This window comes from Gallus gallus, chromosome Z (assembly GCF_016699485.2).
Source record: "Gallus gallus isolate bGalGal1 chromosome Z, bGalGal1.mat.broiler.GRCg7b, whole genome shotgun sequence".
Classification (NCBI taxonomy): Eukaryota; Metazoa; Chordata; class Aves; order Galliformes; family Phasianidae; genus Gallus; species Gallus gallus.
The window spans coordinates 79819335-79836582 of record NC_052572.1 but is presented as its reverse complement, the minus strand read 5'-3'; the positions used below and the strand labels follow the sequence as shown (position 1 = coordinate 79836582).

Genomic DNA, 17248 nt, shown 5'->3' with positions numbered 1-17248 from the left:
TGGTGGAGGGGGACGTAGAATCAGAGCTCCAGTCCCAGGCACCGGGCAGCAGCACGAGCTCTGAGCCCCTCTCTCCTTCACCAGAGAGAATGAGTCCCATCTGTACAGCGGACCTCTCAGCAATAGGCCCTCCTGGCTCTTAGGGAATAAAAGCACGCTGGTGCTGGATCAACGCCTTGACTGCCTTCTGAGTCTTCATTCCCAGGGATTGGGATGGATGCAAGCAACAGCAAGGCAGCTCATGTTGCAAGGCTATGGCTGTGGGCTGTGCGTGCAGCAGAGCTGCGGGTTTGTTCCCATTTTGTCTGGCTGTGGGATGCCTGCAGCGAGAGCTGTGCTCCCGTAGTGTATGGTAGCAAAGAATCTCCAGCATCCGGGATGCTGCTCATGATCATGGCCAGCTTCCGTGCTATGGCTGTGGCTTTGTGATGCTTTTGAGTGAGGGCTTTTGGATGCTCCTGGATGCCTCGGCTGGTCCTGCCAACTCTCTCCTCTCTCCCGCCGTGTCCATTCCTGGCTCCCAGCTACGAGCTGGCCCTGCAGAGCATCTGCAGCCCTGTCAGCATCAGCATCCAGCAGCGGCAGGAGGAGCTCCCCGTGAGCAGCATCTGCCCGTCCCTCCCCCGGGCTCTCATTGGTCAGCGGCAGCTCCGTCCCTCCCCCGGCGTCTCATTGGTCAGCGGCATCTCTGTCCCTCCCCCGTTGTCTCATTGGTCAGCGGCAGCTCTGTCCCTCCCCCGGCGTCTCATTGCTCAGCGGCAGCTCCGCCGGCTCCCATTGGCTGAGCCGCCGTGCGCGGGAACGGCCGTTGGGAGCCGGCAGTGTCAGGCGCGGCTGTCGTCAGCGAAGCGCCGCTCCGGCAGCCCGGGCCGCCCCGCAGGAGAGCGCGGCGTCAGCCGGAGCTGTCCGGGCAGCAGCGAGCCGGAAGCCGCGGCACAACGGGAGCGAGTGCTGAGGACAGCTCCGCCGGAGGTGTGCGGGAGAACGGGAGCGGGAGAGGGAGAGGAGCCCTGCGCGGCCCCCCAAGCACACTGCCCGCCCCTCCCCCGTGGAACTCCCGTGGGGTTGGGCTGTGGGATGTGGCTGGGGGATGGGTGGTGGGATTGGGACGGATGGAGGCCTCAGGTCCCCCAGTGCTACAGTGCTGCTTCAAGCATCTGAACCGTGCCCCCCCACCCCCAACCCCTCCAGAGCTGCTCCCGGTCCCCCAGACCCCTGCAGCCCCCCAGAACCGGGGCTAAGGTGGGCTGTGGCTACTGGGAGCTGCGGGGAGGCTATAGGGGGATATAGGGCTACTGTAGGAGGCTCTGCAAGGACTGTAAAGGCGTATGGGTCTATAAGGAGCTGAGGTGTACTCTTGGGGGGTTTCTGGGGTTGTGTTGAGCCATCGGAGGATTTGGGGCTATAGGTGGCTGTGGGGAGGTTCTGGGCGGGGGGGTATATAGTCAGGCTGCCCAGGGAGGTTGTGGATTGTCCTTCTCTGGAGATACTCCAAACCCAGCTGGATGCCTACAGTACAGCCAGCTGTATGGAGCCTGTTTTGCGGGGGGAGGGGTTGGACTCAGTGATCTCTAGAGGTCCCTTGCAGCCCCTACAGTTCTGTGATTCTGTGATTGTAACCGTTGCTTCTTGCAGCAGTAGAGTGTTTCAGAAGAGAGAAAAAGATGGCGGCCCTGAACTGGCTTTCTGTGGATGGTAAAGCTGTGCTGAGAACTGGGCTGACTATTGCAGCTGAAAAAGCGTGCCGAGTGTGCAGACGCAGAGGAATAACTTTTCCGTGTAGGTTGAGCTTGTGTAAGGTAGGTGTCCTTGCTAGGTGAGCTTCTGCTTTAAAGCATCAAGTAGTAATTTTAAAAGTAAGGTTGCCAGTTCTTTTTTTGCCCAAGTGATTTTTTAGCCAGGAGAGATTGGAGGTTCTGTTTGGTGATGGAGGACGGAGAGAGGAAAAGCAAGTAAAAGGCATGCTGTGCATAGCCACCACATGCCATGGGCACCGTTGTTGTCCTGCACAAAGGAGGAGCAGCTCAGCAAGCTTGGCCTGGGCCGTGGGAGGGAGCATACAGACATCTGGACCAACCGGCAACGAGTTAGTTGTGCAGGTTGGTTGTTTTCTGCTGTTTGTCCCACATCCTGTTGCTCAGTGGTAGATCTGTTCCTTCCCCCGTGGGACCCCCGTGGGGTTGGGCTGTGGGCTGTGGGACTGGGATGAGGGGTGTGGGATGGGCTGTGGGTTTGGGACGGATCGAGGCCTCGGGTCCCCCAGCGCCACAGTGCTGCTGACAGAATGCGAGCCGTGCCCCCCCTCCCGCCCCCAACCCCTCCAGCCCTGCTCCCTGTGCCCCCTGGATTCCCGGCAGCCCCCCAGAACCAGGGCTAAGGAGGGCGTGGGAGTCAAAAGGACATGGACAACCTTTTTTTCAGTGGTCTGTGGGCCAGGAGAGGGGGGAAATGGCCCTAAACTGGAGTACAGGAAGTTCTGCACTGACGTGAGCAGTAACTTGTTCACAGTGAGGTGACGGAGCACTGGAACATGCTGCCCAGGGAGGCTGTGGATTCTCCTTCTCTGGAGATACTCCAGACCCTGCTGGATGCCCACCTGTGCAGCCTGCTGTACAGAGCCTGTTTTGCAGGAGGCGGGTTGGACTTGATGATCTCCAGAGGTGCCTTCCAGCCCCTGCAATTCTGTGACTGTGTGATTATAACCGTTGCTTCTTGCAGCAGTGCAGTGTTTCAGAAGTGAGAAAAACAAACATGGCGGCCGTGAACTGCTTTCTGTGGTTGGTAAAGCTGTGCTGAGATCTGGGCTGACTATTGCAGCTGAAAATGTGTGCCAAGTCTGCAGACACAGAGGAATAACGTTTCCCCGCAGGTGGAGCTTGTCAAAGGTAGGTGTCCTTGCTAGGCTGCTGGACGCAATAGGGAGGAACATGGAGCGGTAGAGGATTGCGGGGGGGGGCTGTAGGCGTGGAGTTCTACATCTATACCTATATATGTGTGTATTCTGGGCTGCATTGGAAAAGGGGTGGCCAGCAGGGAGAGGGAGGTGATTGTCCCCTCTGCTCAGCTCTCTTGGGTGTCGTGAGGTCCCATCTGGAGTAGTGTTTCCAGCCGTGGGGCCCCCAGCACAGGAAGGACGTGGAGCTCTTGGAGTGGGTCCAGAGGAGGACTATGAAGATGGTCAGAGGGCTGGAGCCACTCTCCTGTGAGGAAACGCTGAAGGAACGGGTCTCGTTTAGCTTGGAGAAGAGAAGGCTCTGGGGAGAGCTCATTGTGGCCTTTCGGTACTTGAAGGGAGCATATAAACAGGAGGGGGACCAGCTGTTTATGAGGGTGGATGACGGTAGGACAAGGGGGAATGGTTTTCAAGTGAGACGGGAGGTTTAGGTTAGATAGTAGGAGGAAGTTTTTCCCCCAGAGGGTGGTGACAGACTGGAAGAGTGCAATCCTGTGCACGCTCAGGTGTGTTTTGCTTTGTAGTGATTTCCCAATCAATCCTCATGTGGTCTCTTAGTTAGGCTGGGAATGAAGGGGAGCACTGTGAAGCTGTTTGCTTTCCCTGCTGCGTGCTGTGGGGTTGTGCTGGTGGCAGTGCAGTTGCTTTGCTTTTCCTTGGGAGGGTGGGAAGGAGCTTAGCAGGCCTGGTTCTTCTCAAACGATTCTGATCCTCCAGTGTCAGTACTGCAGGGAGTGCACGACCTAAAGGACATCTGGCTTGTGATGAATTTGTATCTCCGCAGCTTCTGATATTTTGGATTGTGTGTTCTAGTGCAGGCAATTCTGGGGACATGATTTATCATCACCATAGCTAACACTGCGTGGGAAATCTTGGTGTGCTTTGACTTGCCAGTGCTTTCCACTGTCTCCACTTGCCTGGAGCGTCCTTGAAATGTATGCCTAATGTGGAAATGTTTTCCTCTTTCCTAGCTTTTGTGGTACAAAGAAGCACGGCAAGGTGATGGAACAGCTTGTCCTAGATGCCATGGCCAAGCAGTTGGAGAAGAAGAAGATCATCAGGAATAGTCAGCATGGATTTAGCAAGGGGAAAGTGTGCTTGAGCAACCTCCTAGGCTTCTGTGAGGCATCAGCAGCTATATGGATGGCGGGAGAGCAATGGATGTAGTCTACCTTGAGTTCAGCACTGCTTTTGATGCAGTCTCCCACGACATCCTGGTAATGAAGCTGAGCAAGTGTGGGATAGATGAGTGGACGGTGAGGTGGGCTGCGAGCTGGCTGAGTGGCCGAGCTCAGAGGGTGGTGATGGGCGGTGCAGAGTGCGGTTGGAGAGCTGTGAGTGGCGGTGAATGCTGGGGGTGGGTGCTGGCTCTGGTCTCGTTCAATATCTTGGTCAACGGCCTTGAGGAGGGGATAGTGTCCACCCTCAGTAAGTATGCCTCTGAGACAAAGCTGGGAGGAGCAGCTGGCACGCCGGAAGGCTGTGCTGCCGTTCAGCAAGAGCTGGACAGGCTGGAGAGCCAGGCAGTAGCAAAGCAGGTGAGGTGTAACAAGAGCAAGTGTAGAGTCTTGCACCTGGGAAGGAATAACCGCAAGTATCAGTAGAGGCTGGGACGTGAGCTGCTGGAGAGGAGCTCTGCAGAGAAGGACCTGGGGGTCCTGGTGGGTGACAGGTTGGCCATGAGCCAGCAGTGTGCCCTGGTGGCCAAGAAGGCCGGTGGGATGGTGGGACGCATGAAAAGGAGCGTGGCCAGCAGGGCGAGGGAGGTGATCCTCCCCCTCTGCTGTGCCCTGATCAGGCCTCAGCTGGAGTACTGCATCCAGGTCTGGGCTCCTTGGTACAAAACAGACGGGGATCTCCTGGAGAGAGTCCAGCAGAAGGCCACAAAGATGATCGAAGGCCTGGAGCATCTCCCCAGTGTGGAAAGTCTGCGTGACCTGGGTCTGTTCAGCCTTGCAGAAAGAAGACTGAGAGGGGATCTTAATAATGTTTCTAAGTATCGGAAGCGTGGGAGTCAAAAGGACATGGGCAACCTTTTTGCAGTGGTCTGTGGGGTCAGGAGAGGGGGGAAATGGCCCTAAACTGGAGTACAGGAATTTCTGCACCGACGTGAGCAGGAACTTGTTCACAGTGAGGTGACGGAGCACTGGAACATGCTGCCCAGGGAGGCTGTGGATTCTCCTTCCCTGGAGATACTCCAGACCCAGCTGGATGCCCACCTGTGCAGCCTGCTGTACGGAGCCTGTTGAGCAGAGGGGGGAGTTGGACTCGATGATCTCTAGGGATCCCTTCCGGCCTTTCCAGTTCTGTGATTGTGTGATTGTAATCGTTGCTTCTTGCAGCAGTAGAGTGTTTCAGAAGAGAGAAAATCATGGCGGCCATGAGCTGGCTTTCTGTGGTTGGTAAAGCTGTGCTGAGATCTGGGCTGACTATTGCAGCTGAAAATGCGTGCCAAGTCTGCAGACACAGAGGAATAAGTTTTCCCTGCAGATGGAGCTTGTCTAAGGTAAGTCCTTGCTAGGTGAGCTTCTGCTTTAAAGCATCAAGTTGTATAAAGAAGGTAATTTTAAAAGCAAGGTTGCCAGTTCTTTTTTTACCCTAGGTGATTTTTTAGCAAGGAGAGATTTGAGGTGCTGTTTGGTAATGGAAGATGGAGAGAGGAAAAGCTGTGCATAGCCAGCGCATCCCATCTGCACCGTTGTTCCCATGCACAAAGGAGAGGAGCATCTCAGCAAGCATGGCCTGGGCCATGGAAGGGAGCATACAGACATCTGGACCAACCCGAAAGGAGTTAGTTCTGCAGGTTGGTTGCTTTCTGCTGTTTGTCCCACATCCTGTTGCTCAGTGGTAGATTTGTTCACGGTCAGTGCTAACAGGAATGTCCCAGAGCATTGTGGTTTCAGCTGTCGCAACACTTTGATCCCTTGCTTGCTGGGCTGGGGCGTTTGAGGAATGATGCATGTGCTGATGTGCAGCCAGGCACTAGGGATGAGTCTGCTTAGCAAGGTATGTGTGGCAGGACTGAGGCCTGGGGACCAGGCCAGGTGGAATCCAGTGTGCTTTGCTGTTGTTCTCAGTGCTTGTTTTTGCTCAGGAGGGCAGGTGGTGAACCTCATGAAGCAATGCCTGCAGACGGGGTTTGCGGAGCAAGAGGTCCTGCAGGCCTTGTGTGACAGCCATGGAGCTGTAGCGAGGCTGCGTCAGTGTAGAAGAGCAGAAATCCCCGGAGACGTGAAGGTGAGCTGTGGGCTCCAGTAGTGCAGGAGGGGATGTACGTGCTCAGGGTTCGGCTGCTTCTGTGTGTGTTTTAAGTGAGTGTGATCCCACTGCTTGGTCCGTTTGAGTGTATGGAACAAGTGTGCCTCCTTTGTGCTGGAGTCGTGTGAAAGGAGTCCTATGGTTTGTGACCTGACTTGAAGCCCGTGGGCATCACTGAAGTGTAGGGGTAGGGGATGAGGCAAGGGAAGTTGGGGTAAGGGGATGAGGCGTAGGAACAGAAACCTCTTTGGCCGATATGAAGTGCTGCCATTCTCTTTTTGGATTAAGAATCTCCGTGTTTTTTTAATGAAGAACAAACTCACTGTTCAGTTGTGAATGAATTCATTCAGGCCTGTTAGTCGGTGTCATTCTCTCCATGGAGCTGCAATTGAAAGGGATGCTTCTGGTGTGATGTGCGGCCCCCTCCCGCATTCTCAGAAGAACCAAGTTGGCAAGGCCTGGCTCCGGGTTGGTGAGCTGTGCCCAAGGTGAGAGAGTTGACTCTTGTGGGCTTTGAGACATTTCTTCCAGTTGCACGCTGTGTTATTTCCGTTGTGTTGACCTCTTGAGCTCCAGCCCCAAGTGAGGATCCGAGCAGTAGTGCAGAAGGGACAGTTTAGACTGGAAGTGCAACGCAAAGGGCGGGAGCTAGCAGGAGCAGGGAAGTGATCATCCCCTGTACTCAGCACTGGTGAGTCCTCACCTGGAGTCCTTGCAGCACCTTCGCGGCAACCTTGATTTCTCCATCGTTCTCTGAGCTTTGTGCCACGAGAGCTCTGCAGCTTCTACCTGTGACGTGAGAGCATATGGAAGGCCCTGCAGAAGTCTGGGTAGGTGATGGCAGTGTCTCTTCCTTTCCCCACAGGTGCTGGACATAGCCGGGAACGGGACTGGGGGATATGCCAGCAGTGGGTTCCTACCTCAGCAGAACGGAAGGGCTGTTCTGATGGGTGTACTGAACTGGAGTGAATCTGACGCTGATGAGAGAGATGAGGGGTGTGTGGAAAAAAAGGAGCGTGCTGCATTTTGTGGTGCAAGATGTTCTGGGAACTGCTGCTAGCAATGCCCAGCAGGCTTCCTTTTGCTGGGGAGAGGTTTAGCAAGGATTTTTTTATATGAAAAGAGTTCATCCTATATTTCCTTTCCATTGACCTTTCGTCGTACTGCTTGAGAAATTACTATTTCTTGCTGTAGAGAATACGCATGCACCCTGCACTTGTATCTGCACAAAGAATCTTCTAAACATCTCGGTACGTGTTTCTTTTTGGCACTGGGATGGAGCTGTGTGGAACACAGAATTCATCCAAACACACTTGGATGAATCTTCAGTCGGGTGCAGGGACGCGTAATGCTCATCTTAGATGTCACGCTGACAGCAGCAGTAGAGAGGCAAATTTCATAGGGTGGCATGCTTTCTTTTTTTCTTTTGTTTCAGTGATAACCATGGAAGCATAGAAGCGTTACCCAGACAGAGTGAGCATTTGTCACATGGGCTTTCTACCAATGCCATAGGCAGTGGAAGTCAGCATCGCAAGCATCCGTGAGAGCCCTGCAAAAGACTGGTGAGAGTTACCCTGGCGGCCTCCTTTGGCAACCTCAGGTCTCTGTAAGCTCTCAAGCTGTGTCGTAAGTCCTCCCGTGGTGCTGACTCAGCTCTCCTGTCTTTTGGTGTAGGAGAGCTGGTCTTGAACTCCTTCCTGTTTCCTGCCTATCATCTGCTCCCTGCTTTGCCCACGGCCCAGTTAGCCTTTTATTCCTCGCCCCCAGATTTGCACGTGTGGATGAGAGCATCTGCTTATGTACGTTTCTTTTCCAGCTGTGGTGTCAGGCTGAGCGACAGCTCCCAGCCAAGCTTGTGGTTAGCGAGACACGGAGTAGCTGCAGATGGAGTTCTCTGTGTCACTAAAGCATGAGCTTGATGGCTGCCGTGAGCCAAAGCAAGAGAGTTTGTGTGTTTGACACACCGCTGAGCGGGTAGAGCAGGGCAAGGGGGCTGATTTGGACGTGCTGCTTTCCCAATATGGTGCTGTTTGCGTGGCAGTGCTTCTGGCGTTGCAAATTGTGTCAGATGTCAATGAATTCCTTGGAATCTGTTGAGTTGACTTGTGCAGGTTTCATTGTGGAGCTGAACCCTTCCTGGCCGCTTGTGTGCATAGCCATGGCCTTTGCTTCTTTCTTGCCTTTTTTCTTGGTTGCGTTTGGCACTGTGCAAGCCGTGAATTGCCAGGGAAGAGCTGGAAGTGCTCTGGAGTTGTGTGTGACAAATTCCCAAGAAACAATGTGCAGCTTCAAAGCCCCAAAGTTTGGAGAGATGAGAGATGCGCTGCCTGGTGCAGGACATGATGCGCTCTGCAAGGCGCTTTCCATGAAGACCTCAGCGCTCAAACTGCATCCAAAGCAACTCAATGCCCCGTGCTTGTTGTACCCGGAGGTATCGGTGCCAGGAGTTGCTGCTGTGTTTGCAGTGCCCTTGTGTCAGCAGGGTGATGTTCATGGCGTGCGATGCCCTCAGTCACTGAAAGCATCCTTGCAAATGTTCCTAGCGAGGGCCAGTTTCATTGACAGCATGTTGTCTTCTGGAAAATGAAAGAGTGGGCTTGTGTACCTTTAGATCATTTTAATTTCCCCCTGACCCCAGCGCACTTCATGTTTCCCTCCCATCCCACTTTCCAGTGAGATGGGGGAGAGAACTGTGGGGGAGCAAAGGGAAGTAGAACTCATGTGTGTTGAGAGAAATCTCTTTTCGAAGGTAGAGAAAAGGACAGAAGTAATGAATATCGATCTATCTATCTGTCTGTCTGTCTGTCTGTCTGTATCGAAGGGGAGCCTGGTTGGCGTAGCAGTGGCTCAGCAGCTAACAGGCTGTGCAGAGGAGGGCTTTGCAGAAGGGGCAGGAGTGCCTGCGTCCATCTGTACCCTCGGATACGTTCTGGCAGTGAGGCAGCAGCTGTGGCCACAGTGAGTGAATGCAGACTTGGCCTGGGGCCGCCACGTGGTGCTTCCTAGCCCTACCCTCCTGTATATGCCTGGCAAAGCACAGCCACCCTGCACCCAGGGCAAGCGTTTGTCTTAGTGTCATGTTTCATGCTGTCTTGTGAAGCTCAGGCATGGGGGCAGCTTCCCCCAAAGAAAAGGAGGAGGAAATGAGGTCGTCATGGAAGCCAAAAGGCAAAAATGCGCTCGGGAAAGAAATTGGCAAAGCAGTCTGGTAGTAGTGCTGTGTTTCTCTTCCTTTATTTCCATCCAGGTGAAAGAGATGGCTGCTCTAAGCCGCCCGTGGATGCAAAGAAGGACCCTAGTGTGGATTTGCCATAGGCCCAGCAAGAGGCTCAACAGGACCAAGCGCCGTGTCCTGCACTTTGGTCCCGCCAACCCATGCCAGCTTCTCCAGGATTTGGCTGAGATAGAATTCCAACCACGCACTGATTTCTCGAACGCTGGGGTGCCCTTTTGGAATCCTGTGGTCTTGTGACGTGGTCTTGCCTCCCCACCTTGTCCGTCCATGGTGGAGCAGCCGGGTGGCCCTTAGTGATGTCATAAGCGGCTAGAATGAGGGGAGGAGCAGCGCGTGCTGCTTCCCTTCATTGGAGCGCTTGAGCTCGGCGTGAGTACGTGGCTTGTTGCACTTGTGCACTGATTGAGTCCGTTCGTCTTCATCCCGTCTTGTGCAGCGCCTTGTAGGTAAGCTGAGACGGTGCGGGATAGACGGGTGGGCAGCGAGGGCTTGAGAAGTGCTGGCTGGCAGAGCTCCTAGAATCATATTTCTTCATCTGGACCATCAGACGCCATTTTCCCCCAGGCCATCACTTCCAAAGCCATCCATCAAGATGGCATTTGTCCAACGGTTTTTCCTCGCCTTCCTTGCTAAATTGTGGAGGCTCACTGACCTGCTCTTTCTCTGTCCCCTGCCCACCCTCCGCCTGCTCCCTTGGTGCAGCTTTTGCTCGTGGAAGATCAGAGCAAAGTGACAAGGAACGGCTGCGGGTTCGAGGATCTTGTTCTCCCTTGTTCTGATCTCTTGCCAGGTACGTGCCATGTTTTGTATTGCCACATGGTTCAGCAGCCCGTGTTTAGTCACACCGTGTGTAGTAACACAGCCTCGTCCAGCTGAAATGCAGCTCTGGTCACGTGTGGGTTTTTTCCACTTCCTCTCCAGCTCACCCTCAGCAGGATGCTGCCTGTAGTGCTGGGAGCAGCTAGCTAGTGTGAAGGAAGCAATCCCTTAGGCAAAGAGCCCTAGCCCCACTCTGTGCAGAGCTGCACAACATGAGCCAGGGGCACAAGCGTGCATGCTTTGGCTGTGTGAGTGTGCCCGACAGCTGTAGGGAGCACAGCAGAGATGCAGGCAGACGAAATGCGTGGGCAAGGCTGCGGCCGGCGCTGGTGGTAAGGCTGCTGCTGGGAGCCGGGGGCTGGGGAGCAGCTCCAGCCCCAGCAGTGACACCTCTCCCTGGCCTGCTACTGTGCTCTCAGCGTGCTGCGGGCAAATGCATCTGCTGCTTTGTGCCAGAGTCCCCATCTGCTAGCAGAGGGACAGCGACTTGGTCCAGTGCTGCGTATTGCAACGGCTGTCCCGTTTGAATAGACTGCACACAGTTGTTGTTTCTAGAAGTAGTTCTGAAGAAGTCTCTTGATCCAGTGCTGTGTGAGCACAGGAAATGTGTTTCTTTTCTGTTGCAGCTTGTCGCGCCTGCTGTGATGGGCATCGCGAGCAGCGAGATCAGCCGTGGGCCTGACCGGGCGTTGACGGAGGTACAGTGTGAAGCTCTGCTTGGTCTCTGTTCCCTGCCTTGAGCCAGCAGAATGAGCCACCGGTGTGCTCTCCTGCTTTTCAAGAGAGAGAGCATCCTTCCAGCTCTCTCGTGTCCCTGAAGAGCTGCCTTAAAAGCTTCATTTCCTTGCTAGTGGCATCGAGATGGCACCCTGAAATCCTCCTTGTTTGTCCTCAGCTCCTCACCATGGCCTGTGCTCTCTGTTTCAGCCTGAGAACCAGGGGAAGCCCTTGCTGGTTGGTGAGGAGACATCTCTTAATATTCCGGCTATTGCTGCTGGCCATGTTATTAAGAGATACATTGCCCAGGCAGCGGATGAGCTCTCCTTGGAGGTAAGCAGATAAAGAAGGCGTTCCTTGTTGTCACGGCCAGAAGAGTATACCGTGTGAATGCATCAGGAATATTCTCAGACACCTTCAGAATGCCTTGTGAGGCGAAGCCCAGAAGATGCAGGTCCAGATAGGACTTGCACTGGGTTGGATGCAGGGAGGAGTTCAGCCATGTCTAAAAGATGGTTTCATATGGCATGCTTGCACTGTATTCTGTGTGGTGTGTAAGGCAGTGTCTCTTGTACCTCCAAGTTCAGCTTTCCCACGGGAAATGCCTGAAGAGCTGTCCCGGTGCAATTGCTCTCAAGCTGTGCGCTCTTTGGCAGTGCAGAAGAAGGGTGCCATTTCAGCTGTGCTTTCCTCCCAGCTGTGCTGACGCTGGGATTGATGTTGCAATGTCTTGCAGGTGGGAGACCTGGTGTGCATTACTGCTATGCCAGCAAAGGAGCAGAGCCCCTGGTGGAGAGGCAAGCGTGGCTTTCAGGTAGGCACAAGTTTCAGACTCCTGGGCGCAATTGCAGTCAAGTCAGGAACGTCAGCTTAGAGCTGCTCGTCCGCACAGGGTGGCTTCTGGACGTCAACAGCTTCCCTGTGTTGCTGTCGAGGACTTTCCCTTTGGCTCTGGGCTTGGTGGGAAACTGTCTCCTCATGTGACTTAGAAGCAAGAGCCTCTCGTGCTCCATACGCAGTCAGAAGTTGACCATCTCTGTCCTTTGTACAGGCACGGAGGACAGAGCCTTCTTGTGCGGAACCAAGTATTGCTTTTGTAGGTTTTCTGGCTGCAAATGTTGAATGAGGGTTACTTTTCTGCAGGCCATTCTGTCTTGGTTTAACAGTCGAGGCCTGAGAAATGCTGCATTCAGTATTCCATCTCTCTCTTGATCTTGTTCCAGGTTGGGTTCTTCCCTGGTGAGTGCGTGGAGCTCATCAACGGAAAAATTCCTGAGGCCCTCATCGATTCAGCACCAAAGCCAGGTACGGATGTTACATGTGATGGCGCGGGGAAGTCAAATGGAGTCTTTTTCTGGGTGTGTTCTGTGTTGAATACCTCCTTTATCCATCCCACGTTCTCCTCTGTGTTGATGATCCTTCCTGCATGCCACGGGGCGTAGGGCTGCTGTTTTGTAGGGAGTGAGAATGAGGGCTTGGGCAAATGCTGAATCCTTGTAGAATGCAGTGTTGGCAATGTTCTTGCTGCTTTGACGTGCTCTGTAGAGTGTGTTTCCGCTCAGCCTGGTCGCACTGAGCCCAACCTGAAATGAACTGGTTTCTTCCTTTTGTTGTGCAGTGCCAAAGAAGCGTGGCAAGCTCCTCAGCTTCCTTCGTTCCTTCGTGAAGGCCCGCCCAAAGGAACCGAAGCAGCGGGAGCTGGAGCTGGAGAAGGAGAAGGAAGGGGTGTTTGGCTGTGACCTGGGAGAGCATCTTCTCCACTCTGGCCGTGATGGTAAGGAACAGCCCGTTCCTGAGAGCTTCCTCCCTCTGTTGGGCATGTAAAGATGAAAGGGAGATCATGTCTAGCAAGGGGCAGGTTGATAGCGGTGGAGAAACGTGAAATGGGAGTTGATGGCTGCAAGGGAAGCTGAGGCTAATGCTCATAGGAGGCCGGCACACTTGTATTTGCTTAAAGCCAAAGGTGTAAGCCAATGCCACGCTAGCCTGAAAACAAAGGAAGCCTTTTGGCCCAAGAGAGTGTAGTGCGTCAGTTTCCTAGCTCTTCTGGACATGAGGTCTCACGCCTCCATTGCGGTGGGAGCTGTGATGGGACTTGTGGCAGTGTCTCTGGCTTCCCCAGAATTACTTTCTGCAGGCTGCTTGGCAGGTGTGGCATTTCTTGAAAGCCAAGAACACGTCCGTGTCCAGTTTTGTCCCCGGCTCCTGCCTGTCAAAGACGTCTGCGACAGCCTTTTTTCTCCTACGGAGGAGGCAAGCAGTAGCGCGGCTGGGCTTAGTGGATGGGATGTGACAGGGGCAGCGGCTGAAGCAGGACTTGAATCAGGAGCTCAGCTAAGCGCTGGCCCTTGTTCTGTAGTCCCCCAGGTCGTGCAGAGCTGCGCTGAGTTCATTGAGCAGCACGGCGTGGTGCAGGGGATCTACCGCCTGTCCGGCGTGGCGTCCAAGATCCAGAAGCTGCGGTAAGAGTGCTTCTGGACTGTATGTTGTCTTGCTTTGGAGTTGTTTTCCTCTTTCTCCAAGCCCTCTGTTTTTGTGTCCTTCTCTCCAGCCATGACTTTGAGTCGGAGCAGATTCCGGAGCTCACCGTCCGGGACATTCACAGCGTGAGCTCCCTGTGCAAGATGTACTTCAGGGAGCTCCGAGCCCTCTGCTGAGCGAGCAGCTGCATGGCAAGTTCTCGGTAAGCACAAGGCAATGGCCTTCATGTCCCTCTTCCCGTCCCATACACGCACACCCGCCTGCGCACCTTTTTTGGTCTTTTTTCTGTTGAAGTTGGGGTTTTGATGGACATCCAGTGGGTGTCTCTGTACAACAAGCAGCTCGTGCTTCCTGCACACCGGGTGCACCGTAACACCTGGTGTGTGCATCCTGCCACTGGAAATGTGGGAGATGGGAGCAGCAGTGCCCTCTGCAGTTCGGAGGCCCTTTTTCTGTTAGCCCCATACGCTTGACTCGCATGATGTGTGTCTCAGTCCCTTTCTGCTTTCTTCCAGGACGCTGTTTGTGCCGGTACAGATGAGGAGCGGTTGCTCCGAATGCAGGAGGTCATCCAGCAGCTGCCTGCACCTCACTACAGGTCAGAAAACTGCTGCCCTCAGTGTGGGGAGCTCAGCCCTGCTGCACTTCAGAGGGCGATGACGCGATGGCAGGCTTTGTGTCACGCTGGCAACGTGATGCCTGTGTGTGTTGGAGTGGTTGATGGCTGCGTGGGGTGAATGGATTGGGTCAGCTCCTGTGCACGGGGGCACGGCTGGTGCAGCTGATGGCTGCGGCTGTGCTGTGCTGGGGCTTGGTGCTGCAGCGTGGCACTTGGGAAAGCTTGATCTACTTCCTATTCCATAACAAGAGCAAGAAATGGCGTGTCTTGAGGTTTTTTGGTGAATGTGAGCACGGCGTGCTCAGTGGTGCTGAAGGTTTGGCTCTTGCTTTCCAGGACACTGGAGTACTGATGAGACACTGGCTTGTCTCGCTGGGAGCTGCTCCATTACTAACATGCCCGCTAAGAACTTAGCGATTGTGTGGGCTCCCAACCTCTTCAGGTAAACTTCTTTTTCCGTCTCAGCACAAGGCTTAGATCTGTTCTCCCCACGGGCACAGTTTGGAGAGGAGGACAATTTGTGCTCTCTTGGTTTTGTCAGATGGGGCTGGTGTGTCCTTGATCACCCGGGAGAATGTCTTCAGTGGCATCAGTGCTTGCCCACTGCCTGGAAGTCTCCAGAGCCCAATTGGACAGCCTTTGGCTGCCCAAATGCAGACGTGGGGAAACGATCTCGGGTCAATGACTTCTCCAATCTGCCTTTCTACAGATCCCAGCAGAACGAGGCTGCCTGCGCCAGCGGAAGAGCTGCCTGCGTGGAACTGCAGAGGCAGTCGGACTGTGGTGGAGTTCCCATCAACCACACCGACGTCCTCTTCTGCTCCAGCTCCACATCAGGCATCGGAGAAGGAGCAGGTGAGCGTCTTCCTGCATGAGCTTTGTCTTGATGAGACACCTTGATCAAATGCAGGCCTTCTCTAGGATTGTTGAGATACGCTTTTGCTATCGAGGGGCCAGCAGATTTGTGGGCTTAGATGAGAATATGGCAAGCTGTGGCTGGATGCGGAGAATGTCCAAGCCCAAAGTTGAGCATGAGAAAACTGTCCCTGTCATGGTGATGTTTTGCGTGCTGGTGAAGTTGATGAAAGGTTTTGACCTCCTCTTTTTCCAGTGGTGGGATAAGCAAGGCTGAGAGATGTGCGGCACCTCCCCCAGATCTGTGATGGCTGTGCCGCTGCTTTCTGATCCTCCCTCTTAGCTGTGGTCTTCCCTTCCAGGGCGCAGTTCTCCATCAAAGCCCAAGTTGTGCAGGTGTCTTCTCCTGCCACCAAGCTGCTCACCCTGGAGGAGGCACAGGCACAGAGGGGAGGCCACAGCAGCTCTCCTGCTGTTACAGAGATCAGGGACATGGACGTGGAAGAAGGCCCGCAGCTGCGCGGGGAAATTCCACACAATCATTGACTTTCCGGCTGAAAGGTAAAGAGGACTTTCTTTTCCAGCAGCTTCCTATCAGACTTGCTTGGGTGGGCTTTTGTGGGTTTTTCTCACTATTGCAAGAGCAAAAAACTTGCAGAAAGTACGTGACGCCAATGGTGTGCGTGTGGTGTTGTACTGAATGTCCCCTCCCTTTGGACTCTGAGGTTCAACTAACAGGCATGCTCTGCATCTGGGTTGACATGGCTGAGGGGAATGTAGCCAGCAAGACTCCAGGGCTGAGCTCTAGGAATGGAAACATCCTCAACCGTGTGAATCAGAGCGAGCTTCTAAGTTGTGTTTCAGCAGGAACCAGGCAGTGCTAGGAACAAGCAAGTGTTGCAAGAGCTCAGGGCAGCTCTTCCCTCACCCTGCACCATGCACGACTCACACCGCTCCCTCTTTTCTCCCTCCAGACCAAGTCCACCCAGCAGGGTGAAGGAATCCCCAGCATGCAGTTGGTGTTCCTGCTTCAGCCCAGAAAACCATCCTCTGTGGCCAAAAGCCAACTGCAGCGCGATGCCAGGGAGCCCTCGGAAACAGAGGTGGTGGTCCTGGCAGGTAAGGGTGCACATCCAGCTGTCAAAACCCTGCTTGTCAGCGCCATGGAATTCATGCTTGGAGTCCACACAAAAGAGAAGACAAACAACAAAAAAGCGCAACAGTTCCTTCGAGACAGTGCTCCTCTGTTGCTATTGTCCTCTTGGCTTTGTCCTGCTGCCACTGCAGAAGCAAATCTCAAGAACCACTCTCATCATTCAGCTGTGCAAGTTTGCCACTAACTGTTTGCCTGTGTATCTACTCCTTCCTAGGTGAACCGAGCCCTCGTCCACGCAGAAGAGCCAGAGGTATAGCGATGATTCACTGTGTGCTTTTATCAGTGCAGAGCTGCTAGGAAGCACCAAATCGCTGCAGCTCGGATGACAGCCTGCCATACAACACGAGTGAGGGAATGAAAGTGTATCCGGTGGAAGCCCTATCTCTCCCGGCTGTGCAGAAGACGCTGACCTGAGCCTTCTAGAAACAGCGGTCACCGAGCTGGACTGTGACGGGGCACCATTGCAGTGCAGCCCAGCCCAAGCACAGCCCGAGTGCCCCGACAGCAGCAGCTCCATGCAGGAGCAGGTCAGCGTCAGCAGGAGGAGCCGAGCCTGGTGGAGGGGGACGTAGAATCAGAGCTCCAGTCCCAGGCACCGGCAGCAGCACGAGCTCTGAGCCCCTCTCTAGTTCCCAAGAGAGGATGAGTCCCCTGTGTACACCGGACCTCTCACCAAAAAGCCCTCCTGGCTGTTAATGAATAAAAGCACGCTGGTGCTGGATCACGCCTTGACTGGCTTTTGAGTCTTTCATTCCCAGGGATTGGGATGGATGCAAGCAACAGCAAGGCAGCTCATTGCAAGGCTATGGCTGTGGGATGTGCCGTGCAGCAGAGCTGTGGGTTTGTTCCCATTTGTCTGGCTGTGGGATGCCGTGCAGCGATAGCTGTGCTCCCGTAGTGTATGGTAGCAAAGAATCTCCAGCATCCGGGATGCTGCTCATGATCATGCCCAGCCTTGCTGGCTGTGGCTTTGTGATGCTTTTGAGTGAGGGCTTTTGGGATGCTCTTGGAAGCCTCGGCTGGCTCCCAGACAGCTCTATCGTCTCTCCCGCCGTGTCCATTCCTGGCTCGCAGCTACGAGCTGGCCCTGCAAGAGCATCTGCAGCCTGTCAGATCAGCATCCAGGCGGCAGAGGAGCTCCCGTGAGCAGCATCT

The 17248-nt window shown here is 54.4% G+C and overlaps 1 long non-coding RNA gene and 1 pseudogene across 1 annotated transcript; one reads left to right on the top strand and one right to left on the bottom strand.

Moving 5' to 3' along the window:
• The window catches only part of LOC112530760, an 851315-nt pseudogene that overhangs the window by 507124 nt on the left and 326943 nt on the right, over positions 1-17248 (bottom strand).
• Positions 5398-6107, top strand: LOC101750248. The gene is made up of 3 exons (XR_001464915.3): positions 5398-5459; positions 5568-5959; positions 6048-6107. It is a non-coding gene; the product is annotated as an uncharacterized LOC101750248 (long non-coding RNA).